Source organism: Bolinopsis microptera, chromosome 5, assembly GCF_026151205.1.
Source record: "Bolinopsis microptera isolate Bmic1 chromosome 5, MBARI_Bmic_1.0, whole genome shotgun sequence".
NCBI classification, from domain to species: Eukaryota; Metazoa; Ctenophora; class Tentaculata; order Lobata; family Bolinopsidae; genus Bolinopsis; species Bolinopsis microptera.
Window position 1 is genome coordinate 20,121,665 of NC_087076.1, and position 17,400 is coordinate 20,139,064.

At 44.4% G+C, this 17,400-nt stretch overlaps 1 protein-coding gene across 1 annotated transcript in view; it reads left to right on the forward strand.

Annotated features, from left to right (window-relative positions):
* LOC134815539 (uncharacterized) overlaps nucleotides 1-17,400 on the forward strand; it is a 113,876-nt gene that overhangs the window by 81,351 nt on the left and 15,125 nt on the right. The window lies entirely within an intron of this gene.

A 17,400-nucleotide genomic window follows, 5' to 3' on the forward strand; every position in this document is an offset into this window, starting at 1 on the left:
TACGCGCCACTCTATCTACCACTGGGAACTAACATTTATCAGGTTATGCGCCACTACCACAGAACTAACATTTAATCAGGTTATGCGCCACTAACCACTGAACTAACATTTATCAGGTTACGAGCGCCACTACCACTGAACTAACATTTATCAGGTTAGCGACACAACCACTGAATAACATTTATCATTATGCGTCACCTACCACTGAACTACATTTATCAGGTTATGCGCCACTAACCTTCGAACTACCATTTAACAGGTTAATCTGCCACTACCACTACTACTACTTGTCGGAGCTAAGTCCGATCTACCCAGAAAACCCCCTCCATATATCCCCTGTCCCGCAACCGGGTTCGCAGTTCCTCGTTTAGAGTTTGTCCCCACTTCCTCAGTAACATAGACAAGTAGCTTTGTCTTTGTCGGCCTTGCTGTGCTCTACCGGCGTAGTTTCCCAAAGACAAACACTGGCAAGTACTCCAGGATGTCGATGCAGTGTCACGCCATTTTTAATCTCCTGCTTCGAAACTTGTTTGTACAGCCTTGGGAGGCTACCATACAAAGTTATATGCTGCCCTGTCCCTTCCCATGAGAAACCCAGCACCATACCCAACATCATTGTGTATGTCCCGATCCAAACTTTTCTCTTGAGCCTTTGTTCAGTGTCCAGGTTTCTAGTCCGTAGAGCAGTACTGATCACAAGCCGCTATGAACACTCTAATCTTTAGGCTCTTTGAGAGTTTGGATTTCCCAGATATCCTTCAGTCTATGTAGGGCACCCACCTTTTTTTCCTTTCTAACCCTTATCTCCCTAGCTTGCTCTCAATCCAGGATAGCCTAAGAAATGAAATCATATACATTTTCTATGGCTACCCGGATCGACTTTGTAGGACCAGATCGAATCCCTCCAAATTCATGTCATGGACATTGGTCTTGCCTTCGTTTATGTGTATCCCACGCTTGCTCCGCCGAGTCTACCGTGATCAGGAACTCGTTAGCCTTTGTCCCATGTACTCAGATATAAGTGCTATATCATCTGCAAATGTCCACATCGGTGATGATCTTGGGCCCCACTCTTCTGCTTTTTCTACGTTCGAGGTGAGTCCAAGTCGCTCCGGCATCATGCCTATGCTTGCCTCCTACATTGTCGATGACTATTGCAAAAGGTAAGGTGCTAAGGTATCACCCTGTAACACACCTGCAAGGATCTCGAACAATTCCAGTTTCTTCCCGTCTGGGAGTTAGACTTATGGCCATTGTCTTCTCGTACAATGAGCCGTATAGCCACGATTTTGACTGGGAATGCGTAAGCTTCTAGAATCTTTAGCATTTTCCCACGATGTACACTGTCGAAAGCCTTCTTAAAGTCTATAAATGTCAGAACCAGCTGGCAGTTTCCGACACTGACACCCTCTAAAAACGCTGTCTCTAGTACCAATATCTGTTGAGTTGTTGACCGCTTCCTGTCTGAATCCAATCTGGTTTCTACGCAGAATTGTCTCGATCTGGCTTGCCAACCGGTTTAGAACCAATCTGTTTTTAAGACTGGCAATAGGCGGAAGACAAGCTTATTCCCGATATTAATCGTTTCGCTAGGTCGCCCTTCTTTGGAATTGTATGAGTTGCAGTTGACCATTTGGCTGGTTTCTCACCTTTCAATAGAGCAATTGTTACAGAAGTCTAAGACAATTTGGATCAAGGCTCGCATCGTTTTAAAGACTTCTGGGCTAATTTGACGTCACCCCATGCTTTCCCGTCCTTTATGCTGCGACTTTGCTTATCCGTACTCATCCAACGTCAAACGGTTCTTTCCGATATTCAAGGGGTGACTAGGATCAATATCCTCTTCCGCGTCTTCTCATACCGTCGGTGGTGAAGCCGAGAAGATAGCAAAATAGTCTATCATTTCTGAAGACCCTTTCCGTTGGTGAGTTTCCCTTGATTTTTGCCATAATGATGGAGCTTTACCTGAAATCTTATGTTGATCATGTCCAGCTTTTAGAATGTCTGCCCTGCCCAACTTGCTTCCTCCAGTTCCCGAACCTGCCCCCCAGCAGGTGCTCTTTGGTTTTCTGCTGATAAGCATCACCTAGCTTCCTGTTTGCCCCTCGCTTGAACACTATTCGGGTGTCTTCTGTAGCAATCTAGTGGTATTATCATGCTACATTCCCTCAGCTATCAGCTGGCAATCTCAACACTTGGAGTCCGCTGAGATTTACCATCTTTTCTTTTTCTCCTTTTCCAGTAGCTAAAAGTTCGAGAAGTTGTCCTACTACCACTGAACTAACATTTATCAGGTTATGCGCCACAACCACTGAACTATAACATTTATCAGGTTACGCGCCACTACCACAGAACTACCATAATCAGGTTACACGCCCTACCACTGAACTACCATATTATCATGTTTCACGCACTGCGCTACCACTGAACTAACATTTATCAGGTTATGCGCACGACCACTGAACTAAACATTTATCAGGTTTAGCGCCACTACCACTGAACACCATTTATCAGTATAACGCTCCACAGGCCACTACTACTGAACTAACATTTTATCAGATATGCGCCACACCACTGAACTAACATTTAACAGGTTATGCGCCACTACCACTGAACCTATAAACCATTTAGACAGTTAAGCGCCACTTCCACTGAACTAACATATATCAGGTTACGCGCCACTACCCACTGAACTAACAATAATCAGGTACGCGCCACTACCACTGAACTAACATTTATCAGAGTATGCGCCACTACCACTGAACTAACTAGTTATCCATTACCACCACAACCACTGACTACCAATTATCAGGTTTATGCCCCCACTACCACTGACTAACATTTTCAGTATGCCCACTACCACTGAACTAACATATATCAGGATACGCGCCACTACTACGAACTCAACTTTTATACAGGTTACGCGCCACTACCACAGATAACTAACATTTATCAGTTATGCGGCCACTACCACAGAACTAACATTATTCAGGTTATGCGCCACTACCACTGAAACTAACATTTATCAGGTACGCCCACTACACTGAACCTAGAACATTTATCAGTTATGCACACTGACCACTTAACTAACATATATCCAGGTTATGCTCACTACCACTGAACTACCATTTAACAGGTATCGCCACAACCTCTGAACTACCAATTATCAGTTATCTGCCACTACCACTACTACTACTATGTCGGAGCTCATCCGATCTACCAGAAATCCCCCACCATATATCCCGTCCCGCATCAGGGTTCGCGTTCCTCTTTAGAGTTTTTCCCAACTTCCTTCATTAACATAACAAGTAGCTTTGTCCTTGGTCGTCCTTGCTGTGCTCTACCGTGCGTAGTTCCCATAAGAAATTTTTATTGACAAAATTCTCGGCAGGTAGCTCAGATGTCGGAGGCAGTGTCCCGCCATTTTAATCTCGCTGCAACGTACATTTTGACAGCCTTGGGAGGCTACCATACATAGATAATATTGCTGACCTTGTCCTTCCATTGAATACCCGCACATACGCAACATCTTTGTGTATGTCCCTCCAAACTTTTCTCAATGATCCTTTGTCATTCCAGTTTTCAGATCCGTAGATCATTTACTGAATCACAAGAGCCCGCTATGACCAATCTAATCTTTAGGCTCTTTTAAGTTTGGATTTCCGATATCATTCATCTAATAGGGCACCCCACGCTTTCCCTTTCTAACCCTTATCTCCCATTGTGCTCTCAATCCAGGAGCCTAAGTAGATGAAATCATCTACATTTTCTATGGCTTTCCCCGATCGACTTTGTCGGGTCGCTAGATCGATCCCACATTCATTGTCATGACCTTGTGTCTTGACCTCGTTCTTATGTGTAGTCCCACGCTTGCTGCCCCGCCGATTCTACTCTGACAGGAACTCGATAGCCTTGTCCATGTCCTCAGATAAAAGTGCTATATCATCGGCAAAGTCCACATCGGTGATGACTTGGGCCCCACTCTTCTGCTTTTTCTACGTTCTGAGGGAGTCCAAGTCGCTCCGCATCATCGCCTATGGCTTGCCTCATACAGTACGATGACTATGCAAAGAGGTAAGGGTGCTAAGTATCACCCTGTAACACACCTGCAAGTATCTCGAACAAATCATTTCTCCGTCTGGAGTTAGACTTTGGCCAGTGTCTTCTCTACATGAGCCGTATATAAGCAGCACGATTTTGACTGGAATGCCGTAAGCTTCTAGAATCTATAGAGCAAATTTCCCACGATGTACACTGTCCGAAAGCCTTCTCAAAGTCAATAAATTCAGAACAGCTGGCAGTTTCCGACTCTTGACACCCTCATAAGACGTCTCAGTACAATATCTGTTGATTTGTTGACCTCCTGTCAGAATCCATTCTGGGTTTCTACGCAGAATTGTCCTCGATTTCTGGCTTCAAACCGGTTTAGAACCATCTTGTTTAGAGACTTGGCAACTAGTGATGACAATCTTATTCCCGGGATAGTCATTGGATCGCTAATAGGTCGCCTTCTTTGGAATGGGTATGATGTTGCAGTTGTGACCATTGGTCTGGTTTTCTCACCTTTCCATAGCAATTGCGAGCACAGAAGTCTAAGTACACTTTTGATCAAGGTCGCATCGTTTTAATACTTCTGGCTATGTTGTCGTCACCCCCATGCTTTCCACTTCCTTTAATCTTGGACTTTGCTTTCTGTACTCTCCAAACGTAAACGGTTCTGTTCCGATATTCAGAGTGGGTGACTGATCAATATCCTCTTCCGCCTCTTCCGCGTTCTCTACCGTACGGTGGTGAGACCGAGAAGAGTAACAAAATAGACCTACCCATTATCTGAACCTTTCCGTTGTGAGTTTTCCCTTGATTTTTGTCCAGTATATGATGGAGCTTACCTGTGATCTTGATGATCAATGGTCGCACTTTTAGCATGCTGCCCTGCCAACTGCTTCCCTCCATTTCCCGACCTCCCCTCCAGCAGGTGCTCTTTGGATGCTTGATAAGCATCGCCTTTACTTCTGTTTGCCCTCTTGAACAGCTATTCGTTTTCTTCAGTAGCATCTGAGTGGTATTTTATGCTACAATCCCTCATCTTCATGCCTGCAATCCTCAACACTTGGCGTCGCTGAGATTTTAACATCTTTTTCTTGTTCTCCTTTTCAGTATTACAGTCGAGAAGTTGTCCTAACTACCACTGAACTAACATTTATCGGTTATGCGCCACTACCACCTAACTAACATTTATCAGGTTACCGCCACTACCACTGAACTGCCCATTAATCAGGTTACAACGCCACTACCACTGACTACCATATAACAGGTACACTGCCACTTACCACTAACAACATTTAATCAGGTTATGCGCCCTAACCACTGAACTAACATTTATCAGGTTATGCGCCACTACCACTGAACTATACCATTATCAGGTTACGCCGCCACAGCCACTACCACTGAACTAAAACATTTAACAGTTATCGCACTACCACTGAACTAACATTTTATCAGAGTTATGCGCCAACTACCACTGAACTAACATATATCAGGTTATGCGCCACTACCCACTGAACAAATATTTATCAGGTTACGGCGCCACTACCACTGACAAACATGTAATCCGGTTTACGCGCACACATACCCACTGAACTAACATTTATCAGGTTAGCGCCACTACCACTGAACTAACATTTATCGGTTACGCCACCACTAACTACTGAACAACATTTTATCATGTTTATGCGACCACTACCACTGAACTAACATTTATCAGGTTAAGCGCCACTACACTGACTATCATTATCAGGTACGCCACTACCACTGAACTAACATGTACAGGTTACGCGCTCACTACCACTGAACTAACATCTACATGGTTATGCCCACTACCCACTGAACTAACAATTATCAGGTGTATGCGGCCACGACCAAGTAACTAACTTTATCAGTTACGAACTGACCTCCACTACCACTGAACTAACATTTTAACAGTTATGCGACACTACCACTGAACTAACATTTTATCAGTTATCGTCACTAACCACTGTAACTACCATTTATCAGGTTATGCGCCACTACCTCAGAACTACATCAATCAGGTTATCAGCCGACTACCTACTACTACTATGTCGGATCTAAGTCCGATCAAACGCCAGAAAACCCCCTCCATATATCCCTGTCCCCCGCAATCAGTTCGCAGTTCCTCTTTAGAGTTTGTCCCAACTTCCTTCAGTAACAAAGACAAGTAGCTTTTTGTCTTTGGTCGGGCCTTGCTGGTGCCTTACCGTGCGTAGGTCCCATAAGACTAAAACACTGCAAGTAGCTCAGGATGTCGGAATGCAGTGTCCCGCCATTTTTAATCTCCTGCTTCGTAACTTGTTTGACAGCCTTGGGAGGCTACCAAACAAAGTTATATTGCTGACCTTGTCCTTCCATGAGATACCCACACAAACCAACATCTTTGTGTATGTCCCCGTCCAAAACTTTGTCTCTTGAGCCTTTGTCAGGTCCAGGTTTCTGAAATCCCCGTAGGAGCATTACTGATTCACAAGCCGCTATGAACAAACCTAATCTTTAGGCTCTTGGATAGTTGGATTTCCAGTATCCTTCAGTCTATGTAGTGCACCCCAACGCCTTTTCCCTTTCTCAAACCCTTATCTCCCTATCTGAGCTTCTCAATCCATGGAGCCTAAGTAGAATGAAAACATCTACATTTTTTCTTCTTCCCCCGGATCGACTTTGTAGGTCGCTAGATCGATCCTCCATATTCAGTTCAATGACCTTGGTCCTTGCCTTCGATTAAGTGTAGTCCCACGCTTGCCATCCCGCGATCTACTCTGAGCAAGGAACTCGTTAGCCTTGTCCATGTCCTCAGATTATAATCTATATCATCTGCAAAGTCCACATGTGAGAGATCTTGGCCCCACGCTTCTGCTTTTCTACGTTCGTGGGTGAGTCCAAGTCGCTCCGCATCATCGCCTATGGCTTGCCTTCATACATAGTCCGATGACTATTGCAAAGAGGTAAGTGCTAAGGTATCCACCCTGTAACACACCTGCAGTATCTCGAACAATTTCAAGTTCTCCGTCCTGGAGTTAGACTTTGGCCATTGTCTTCTCGTACATGAGCCGTATAACTGCAACGATTTTTGACTGGAATGCCCGTAAGCTTCTAGAATCTTTAGCATTTTTCCCACGATGTACACTGTCGAAAGCCTTCTTAAAGTCTATAAATGTCAGAACAGCTGGCATTTCCACTCTTGACACCCTCTATAAGGAAGTCCTCATACCAATATCTTGTTGATGTTGACCTTCCTGGTCTGAATCCATTCTGGTGAGACGCACGCAGAATTGACTCGATTTCTGGCTTGCGAACCGGTTAGTAACCATCTTGTTTAGAGACTTGGAACTAGGATGACAACTTATTCCCCGATAGTACATTGTTCGCTAAGGTCGCCCTGTCTTTGGAATTGAGTATTGAAGTTGGCATTGACCCTTGTCTGTATTCGCACTCTTCAATAGAGCATTGTTACAGAAGTCTAAGACAATTTGATCAAGTCGCATCGTTTTTAAACTTCTGGGGCTATGTTGTCGTAACCCCCATGCTCCTTCTTTATGCTGGACTTTAGCTTTCCTGTACTCATCCAACGTAAACGGTTCCGTGTTCCGATATTCAGAGGTGGGGTGGACTGGATCAATATCCTCTTACCGCGTTCTTCTACCGTTCGGTGGTGAGCCGAGAAGAGTAGCAAAATATTCCTTCCATTTCTGAAACCCTTCCGTTGGTGAGTTTCCCTTTGATTTTGCAGAAATGAAATGGAGCTTTACCATGTGATCTGTTGACATTGGATCCAGCCTTTTAGCATAGCTTGCCCTGCCAACTTGCTTCCTCCAGTTCCGACCTGCCCCTCAACAGTGCTCTTTGGCTGCTGATAAGCATCGCCTAGCTTCTGTTATGCCCTCTTGAACAGCTATTCGGTTGTCTCTGTAGCATCTAGGGTATTTTTTTGCACATTCCCTCACTTCACCTGGCAATCTCAACACTTGGAGTCGCTGAGATTTTACATCTTTCTTTTTCTCCTTTTCAGGTAGTAAAAGTCGAGAAGTTGTCCGCTACAAAACCACTGAGAACTAACATTTAGCGGTTATGCGCCACTACCACTGAACTACACATACTAATCAGGTTACGCGCCACTACCACTGAACTACATTTTATCCGGTTACACGCCACTACCACAGAACTAACCATTTAACAGGTTACACACGCCACACCACTGAACTAACATTATCAGGTTATGCGCCACCTACCACTGAACTAACATTTAAACAGGTTATGCCCACTACCACTGAACTACCTTATCAGGTTTACGCGCCACCAGGCCACGTAACCACTGAACAAACATTTATCAGGTTATCGCCACTACTACCCACTGAACTAACATTTATCAGGTTATGCCGCCACTACACTGAACTAACATTTATCAGTTATGCGCCACTACCACGGAACTAACATTAATCAGGTACGCGCCACTACCACTGAAACTTTAACATAATCAGGTTACGCGCCACACCACGAACTAACATTTATCAGGTTATGCGCCACTACCACTGAACGAACATTTCTCAGGTTACGCACCACTACCCACTGAACTAACATTTATCAGGTTTATGCGCCACTAACCACTGAACTAACATTTATCAGTTATGCGCCACTACCACTGAACAACATATATCAGGTACGCGCCACTACCACTGAACTAAACATATATCAGGTTAACGCCCACTACCACTGAACTAACATTTATCACGAGGTTTAAGGGGCCCACTACCACTGAACTAACATTTATCAGTTATGCGCCACTACCAACTGACTAACATTTATCAGGTTACGCGCCACTTTACCACTGAACTAACATTATATCAGGTTATGCGACACGACCACTGAACTAACATTTACAGTTATGCTCACTACCACTGAACTACCATTTATCAGGTTATGCGCCACTACTCTGAACTACCATTTTATCAGGTTCTCTGCCCTACCACTAACTACTACTATGTCGAGCAAGTCCGATCTAACGCCAGAAAAACCCCCATCCATATATCCCTGTCCCCATCGAGGGTTTCCAGTTCCTCTTTAAGAGATTGTCAAACTTCCTCAGTAACATAACAAGTACTTTGTCTTGTCGCCTTTGCTGTGGCTCATACCGTTGCGTATGTTCCATAAGACTAAATCACTTGGCAAGTAGCTCCAGATGTCCGGATTGCAAGTGTCCCCGCATTTTTAATCACCCTGCTTCGTAACTTGGTTTGACTAGCCTTGGAGGCTACCATACAAAGTTATAATGCTGACGCTGCTCCTTCCATTGCAGATACCCAGGCACCATACCAACATCTTTGTGTATGTCCCGTCAAACTTTTCTCTTGAGCCTTTGTCAGTGTCCAGGTTTCTGATCCGTAGAACAGTACTGATTCACAAGCCGCTATGAACAATCTAAACTTTAGGCTCTTTGAGAGTTTGGATTTCCATATATCCTTCAGTCTATGTATGGCAACCCCACCTTTTCCCTTTCTAACCCTAACTCCCTATCTGTGCTCTCAATCCAGGAGCCTAAGTAGATTAAATCATCTACATTTTCTATGGCTTCCCCGGATCGACTTTGTGAGGTCGCTAGAGATCCTATCCTCCATATTCAGTGTCATGACCTTGGTCTTGCCTTCGTTTATGTTATCCCACGCTTGCTGCCGCCGATTCTACTCTGAGCAGGAACTCGTTACCTTGTCCATTCTCTCAGATATAATGGCAATATCATCTCAAAAGTCCACTCGGTGATGATCTTGGCCCCACTCCTTCTGCTTTTCTACGTTCGAGGGTGAGGTCCAATTCGCCTCCGCATCATCGCCATATGGCTTGCCTCATACAGTAGTCATGACTATTGCAAAGAGGTAAGGTGCTAAGGTAATCACCTGTAACACACCTGCAAGTATCTCGAACAATTTCAGTTTCTCCGTCTGGAGAGTTAGACTTTTGGCCATTGTCTTCTCGTACATGAGCGTATACAGCTGCAACGATTTGACTGGAAATGCCGTAAGCTTCTAGAATCTTTAGCATATGTCCCCCACGATGTACAACTGTCGAAAGCCTTCTTAAAAGTCTATAAATGTCAAACAGCTGCAGTTTTCCGACTCTTGACACCCTCTATAAGATATCTCAGTACCAATATCTGTGAGTTGTTCGACCTCTGTCTGAATCCATTCTGGTTTCTACGCAGAATGGTCTCGATTTCTGGGCCTTCACCGTTTAGAACCATCTTTGTTTAGAGACTTGGCAACTAAGGGATGACAAGCGTATTCCCCGATTAGTTCCATTGGTTCGCTAAGGTCGCCCTTCTTCTGGAATTGGTAATGGTTGGCATTACCCATTGGTCTGGGTGTTTCTCACTTTCAATAGAGCATTGTTACAGAAGTCAAAGACAATTGATCAAGACCGCATCGTTTTAAAGACTTCTGGGCTAATGTGTCGTCACCCCATGCTTTTCCCTTCTTTATCTGACTTTGTTTCCTGTACACATCCAACCGTAAACGGCTCTGTTCCGATATTCAAGGTGGTGACTGGATCAATATCCACATCCGCGTTCTCTACCGTCGTGGTGCGCCGAGAAAGAGTAGCAAATAGTCCTTCCCATTTCTGAACCTTTCCGTGGTGATTTCCCCTTGATTTTGCCATATATGATGGAGCTTTAACCTGTGATCTTGTGTTGATCAAGGTCCAGCTTTAGCATGTCCTCCTGCCAACTTGCTTCCTCCAGTTTCCCCGAACACCCCGCCAGCAGGTGCTCTTTTAGAGGCTGCTTGATAAGCATTCGCCTAGCTTCTGTTTGCCCTCTTGAACACTATTCGGTTGACTTCTGTAGCATCCTGAGTGGTATTTTATGCTACAGTCCTCAGTTCAGCCTGGAGGCTATCTCAACACGTGGAGTCGCTGAAGATTTACAATCTTTTCTTTTTCTCCTTTTCAGGTAGTAAAAAGTCGAGAAGTTGTCCTACTACCACTAACTAACAATTATCATGTATGCCACTAACACTGAACTTACATTTATCAGGTTACGCGGCCACTACCACTGAATCAAACCATTTACAGGTTACACGCCACTACCACTGAACTACCATTTATACAGGTTACAACCCACTGACCACAGAACTAACATTTATCAGGTTATCGCACACTACCACGGACTAACATTTAACAGGTTATGCGCACTACCTACTGACTACCATTTACAGTTTAACGCGCCACAGGCCACTACCAATGAACTAACATTTATCAGGTTATGCGCCACTACCACAGAACTAACATTTATCAGGTTATGCGCCACTACCACTGAACTAACATTTTATCATGTTATGCCCATACCACTGAACTAACATTTACCAGGTTACGCGCCACTACCACTGAACTAACATTAACAGTGTTACGCGCCACTACCGACTGAAACTAACAGTTTATCAGTTATGCGCCTCAACCACTGAACTAACATTTATCAGTTTACGCAACCACTACCACTGAAACTAACATTTATCAGGTTAGCCCACTCACCACTGAACTAACATTTAATCAGGTTTTGCGGCCCCGACCACTGAACTAAGCATTTTTTATCAGTTACCGCCACTACCACTGAACTAACATTTATCAGGTTACCGCCACTAACCACTGAACTAACATTTATCAGGTTATGCGGCCACTACCACAGAACAAACATTTATCAGGTACGCGCCACTACCACTGAACTAAATTTATCAGTTAGCGCCACTGAACCACTGAACTAACATTATCGGTTAGTGCGACACCTACCACTGAACTAACATTTATCAGTTAGCGTCACGACCACTGAACTACCATTTATCAGGTATGCCCGCCACTACTCTGAACTACCATTTATCAGGTTATCTGCCACTACCACTACAGACTACTATTCCCAGCTAAGTCCGATCTTAACGCCAAAAACCCCCCTCCACTATCCCTGCCCGCATCAGGGTTCGCAGTTCCTCTTAGAGTTTGGTCCAACTTCCTTCAGTAACATAGACAATAGCTTTGCTTGCCCTTGCAGCACTAACCGTGCGTAGGTTTCCCATAAGACTAAATTCACTCAAGTAGCTCAGGATGTCCTGATACAGCGTCCCGCATATTTAATCTCCTGCTTCGAACTTGTTTGACAGCCATGGAGGCTACCATACAAAGTTTAATTGCTGACCTTGTTCCTTCCATGAATACCCACACCAGACGCAACACTTTGTGTATGTCCCGGCCAAACTTTTCCTACTTGAGCCTTGTCATGTCCAGTTTCTGATCCGTAGAGCAGTAAAGGATCGCCACAAGCCGCTATGAACAAACTAATCTTTAGTCTCTTTGAGAGTGTTGGATTTTCCAGATATCCTACAGTCAATGTAGGGCACCCCCGCTTTTCTTTTCCCTTTCTAACCCTTATCTCCCTAACTGTGCTCTCAATCCAGGAGCCTAAGTAATTGAAATCATCTACATTGTCCTATGGCTTCCCCGGATCGACTTTGTAGGTCGCTAGATCGATCCTCCATATTCAGTGTCATGACCATGGTCTTGCCTCGTTTATGTAGTCCCACGCTTGCTGCCGCCTTCAACTCTGACAGAACTGATAGCCTTGTCCATAGTCCCTCAGAAATTATAAGTGCTTATATCCCATCTGCAAGTCCACATCGGTGATGATCTTTGGGCCCACATTCTGCTTTTTCTACGTTCGAGGTGAGTCCAAGTCGCTCCGCATCACCCCGGCCTAGGCTTGCCTCTACTGTAGTCGATGACTAAAGGCAAGAGTAAGGGTTCTAAGTTATCACCCTGAAACACACCTGCAGTATCTCGAACAATTCAGTTACTCCGACTTGGATTAGGACTTTGGCCATTGTCTTCTCGTACATGAGCCTATAGGAAAAGGGAGCTCACGATTTTGACTGGAAATGCCGAAGCTCTAGAACTTACATATTCCCACGATGTACACTGTCGAAAGCCGTCTTAAAGTCTATAAATTTCAGAACAGCTGCAGTTTCCGACTCATGAACACCCTCTATAAGACGTCTCAATTACCAATATCTGTTGATTGTTGACCTTCCTGTCTGAATCCATTCTGGTTTTTCACGGAGAATTGCTCGATTTCTGCTTCAAACCGTTTAGGAACCATCTTGTTTAGAGACTTGGCAACTAGGGATGACAAGCTTTTCCCGATAGTTCATGGTTCGCTAAGGTCGCCCTTCTTTGGAATTGGTATGAAAGTTTGGCAGTTGACCATTGGTCTGGTTTCTCACCTATTCAATAGAGCAATTGTTACAGAAGTCAAAGACAATTTTGATCAAGGTCGCATCGTTTTAGACTTCTGGCTATTTGTCGTCACCACTCATGCTTTCCTCCTTTATGCTGGGACATTTGCTTTCCCTGTACGCATCCACACGTAACCGGTTCTGTTCCGATATCAAGGTGGTTGACTGGATCATACTCTTTCCGTCGTTCGCTACCGTCGTGGTGAGCCGAAAGAGTATCAAAATAGTCTTTCCCATTTCTGAACCCTTTCCGTTGGTGAGTTTCCCTTGATATTTGCCAGTATATGATGGAGCTTTAACCTGTGATCATGTTGATCATGGTCCAGCTTTAGCATGTCTGCCCCTTGTCCCCCAAAGTTCTTCCTCAGTTCCCGGACCTGCCCCTCCAGCAGGTGCTCTTTGGCTTGCTTGATCAGCATCGGCTAGCTTCTGTTTTGCCCCTCTGAACAGCTATTTCGGTTGTCTTCTGAAGCATCTCATCTGAGTGTATTTAATGCTACATTCCCCTCATCTTTCACTCTGGGCAATCTCAAAACTTGGAGTCGCTGAGATTTTACAACTTTTCTTTTCTTCCTTTCAGGTAGATAAAAGTCGAGAGTCGTCCTACTACCACTGAACTAACATTTATCCGTATGCGCCCTCACCATTAGAACTAAACATTTATCAGTTACGCGCCACTACACTGAACTACCATTTATCAGTTACACGCCACTACCACTGAACTAACAACCATTTACAGGTTACACGCCACTACTGACCACTGAACTAACATATATCAGGTTATGCGCCACTAACCAACTGAACTAACATTTATCATGTATATGCGCCACTACCACTGAACTACCATTTATCAGGTTACGCGCCACAGGCCACTACCACTGAACTAACATTTATCAGGTTATGCGCCACTACCACTGAACTAACATTTAACAGGTTATGCGCCACAACTACCACTGAACTAACATTTTATCAGGTTACGCCTACACCACTGGAACTAACATTTATCCAGTACGCGCCACTACCACTGAACTAACATTAATCAGGTATACGCGCCACTACCACTGAACTAACATTTTACAGGTTCTGCGCCACTACACTGAACTAACAATTATCAGGTTACTCACCATAACACTGACCTAACATTTATCAGGTTATGGCGCCACTATATCCACTGAACTAAACATTTATAGTTATGCGCCCACCTACCACTGAACTAACATTTATCAGGTTACGCGCCACTTACCACGAACTAACATGTTATCAGTTACGCGCGCCACTACCACTGAACTAACATTAATCAGGTTTGCGCCACTACCACTGAACTAACATTTAACAGGTTATGCGCCACTACCACTGAACTAACATTTATCAGGTTTACGCGCCACTACCACTGAACAAACATTTTTATCAGGTTATGGCACACTACCCCGAACTAACATTTATCAGGTTATGCGTCACTACCACTGAACTACCATTATCAGGTTATGCGCCACAACCTCGAACTACCATTAATCAGTTATCTGCCACTAATCCAAAACTACTACGATGTCGGAGCTAATCCGATCTACGCCCAGAAAAACCCCCTCCATATAACCCGTCCCCATCAGGTTCGCAGTTCCCCTCTTTAATGAGTTTTCCAACTTCTTCAGTAACATAGTACAAGTACTTCGTCTAGGTCGGCCTTGCTGTGCTCTATAACCGTGCTAGGTTCCCATAAGACTAAATCACTGGGCAAGGTAGCCTCAGGATGTCGATGCAGTGTCCGCCATTTTTTCATCTCCTGCTACGAAACTTTTGACAGCCTTGGGAGGCTAACCATACAAAAAAGGTTAATTGCTGACCTAGTCCTTCCATGAGATACCCAGCAACATATCGCAACACTTTGTGTATGTCCGTCCAAACTTTTCTCTTGAGCCTTAGTCATGACCAGGTTTCTGATCCGAGAAGCAGTACTGATCACGAAGCCGCTATGAACAATCTAAATCATTTAGGCTCTTTGAGAGATTTGGATTTCCAGATACCTTCATATATGTAGGGCACCCCACGCTTTTCCCTTTCTAACCCTTATCACCCTATCTGTGCGCTCATGCCAGAGCCTAAGTAGATGAATCAATCTACATTTTCTATGGCTTCCCCGGAATCGACTTTGTAGGTCGCTAGACGTATCCTCCATATTCAGCTGTCAAGACTTGGTCTTGCCTTCCGTTTATTGTGGAGTCCCACCTTGCTGCCGGCCGATCTACTCTGCGCATGAACTCGTTGAGCCTATTGTCCATGTCCTCATCATAATAAGTGCTATAAGCATCTGCAAAGTCCACATCGGTGATGAAATTTCTTGGGCCCCACTTCTTCTGCTTTCTTTCTACTTATCGAGAGAGGTGATCCCACGTCCACCGCATCATCGCCTATTGCTTGCCTCATACAGAAGTCGATGACTATTTGCAAAGAGGGTAGTGCTAAGGTATCACCCTGTAACCACCTGCAAGTATCTCGAACAATTCAGATTTCTCCCGTCTGGATTAGTGACTTTGGCCATGACCTTCGTCGTACATGAGCCGTATAAGCTGCACGATATTGACTGGAATGCCGTAAGCTTCTAGAATCTTTAGCATTTTCCCACGATAGTATCACTGACGAAAGCCTTCTAAAGTCTATAAATGTCAGAACAGCTGGCAGATTCCGACTACTCTTGACACCCTCTAAAAGACGTCTCCGTAAACCAATAACTGTTTAGTTGTTGACCTCCTGGTCTGAATCCATTCTGGTTTCTACCAGAATTGTCTCGATATCTGGCTTCAAACCGATTAGAACCATCTTGTTAAGACCTTGGCAACTAGGATGACAAGCTAATTCCCCATGTTCATTGTTTCGCTAATGGTCGCCCTTCTTGGATTGGATGATGTAGCAATGACCAATTTGGGTCTGGTTACTCACCTTATCAATAGAGCATTGTTACAGATATAAGACAAATTGATCAATGTGCATCGTTTTAAGACTTCTGGGGCTATGGTTGTCGTCAGCCCCCATGCTTTTCCCTTCCTTATTGCTGTGGACTTGCGTATTCCTGTACTCAACCACGTAAAACGGTTCTGTATTTCCGATATTCAGAGGTGGGAGGACTGGAAATATCCTTCCGCTTCTCTACCTCGTGGTGAGCCGAGAAAGAGTAGCAAAATAGTCTTCCATTTCTGAACCTTTTCCGTTGGTGAGTTTCCCTTGATTTTGCCAGTATATGATGGAGCTTTACCCGAGAGTGTGATCTTGTTGATCATGGTCTCCACTTTTAGCATGTCGCCTGCCAACTTTCTTCCTCCAGTTCCCGGACCTGCCCCTCCGCAGTGCTCTTTGGCTGCTTGTGATAACATCGCATAGCTTCCAGATTGCCTCCTTGAACAGCTATTCGGTTGTCTTCTTAGCAACTTGAGTGGTATTTTTATGCTACATTCCTATCCCATCAGCTTCAGCCTGTGCAATCTCAACACTTGGAGCGCTGAGATTTTTTACTTCTTTCTTTTTCTCCTTTTCAGGTAGTAAAAGTCGAGAAGTTGTCCACTACTACCACTGAACTAACATTTATCCAGTTATGCGCCACTCCACGATCTAACATATATTCCAGGTATACGCCCACTACCACTGAACGTACCATTTATCAGTTTACAACGCCACTACCCACTGAACTACACATTTAACAGTTACACGCCACTACCACTGAACTAACATTAATCAGGTTATGCGCCACTACCACAGAACTACATTATCCAGTTATGCCACTACCACTGAACAACCATTTATCAGTTAACGCGCCACAGGCCACCACCTACTGAACTAACATTTATCAGGATATGCGCCACTAACACGAACTAAACACTATCAGGTTATGCGCCACTACATGAACTAACATTTATCAGGTTATGCGCCACTACCACTGAACAAACCTTTATCAGGTTACGCCCACAACCACTGAACTAACATTAATCATTTACGCGCCACTACAGTTTTTGTTTTTCTGACTAACATTTATCAGGTAATGCCCACTACCACTGAACTAACATTATCAGGTTACGCA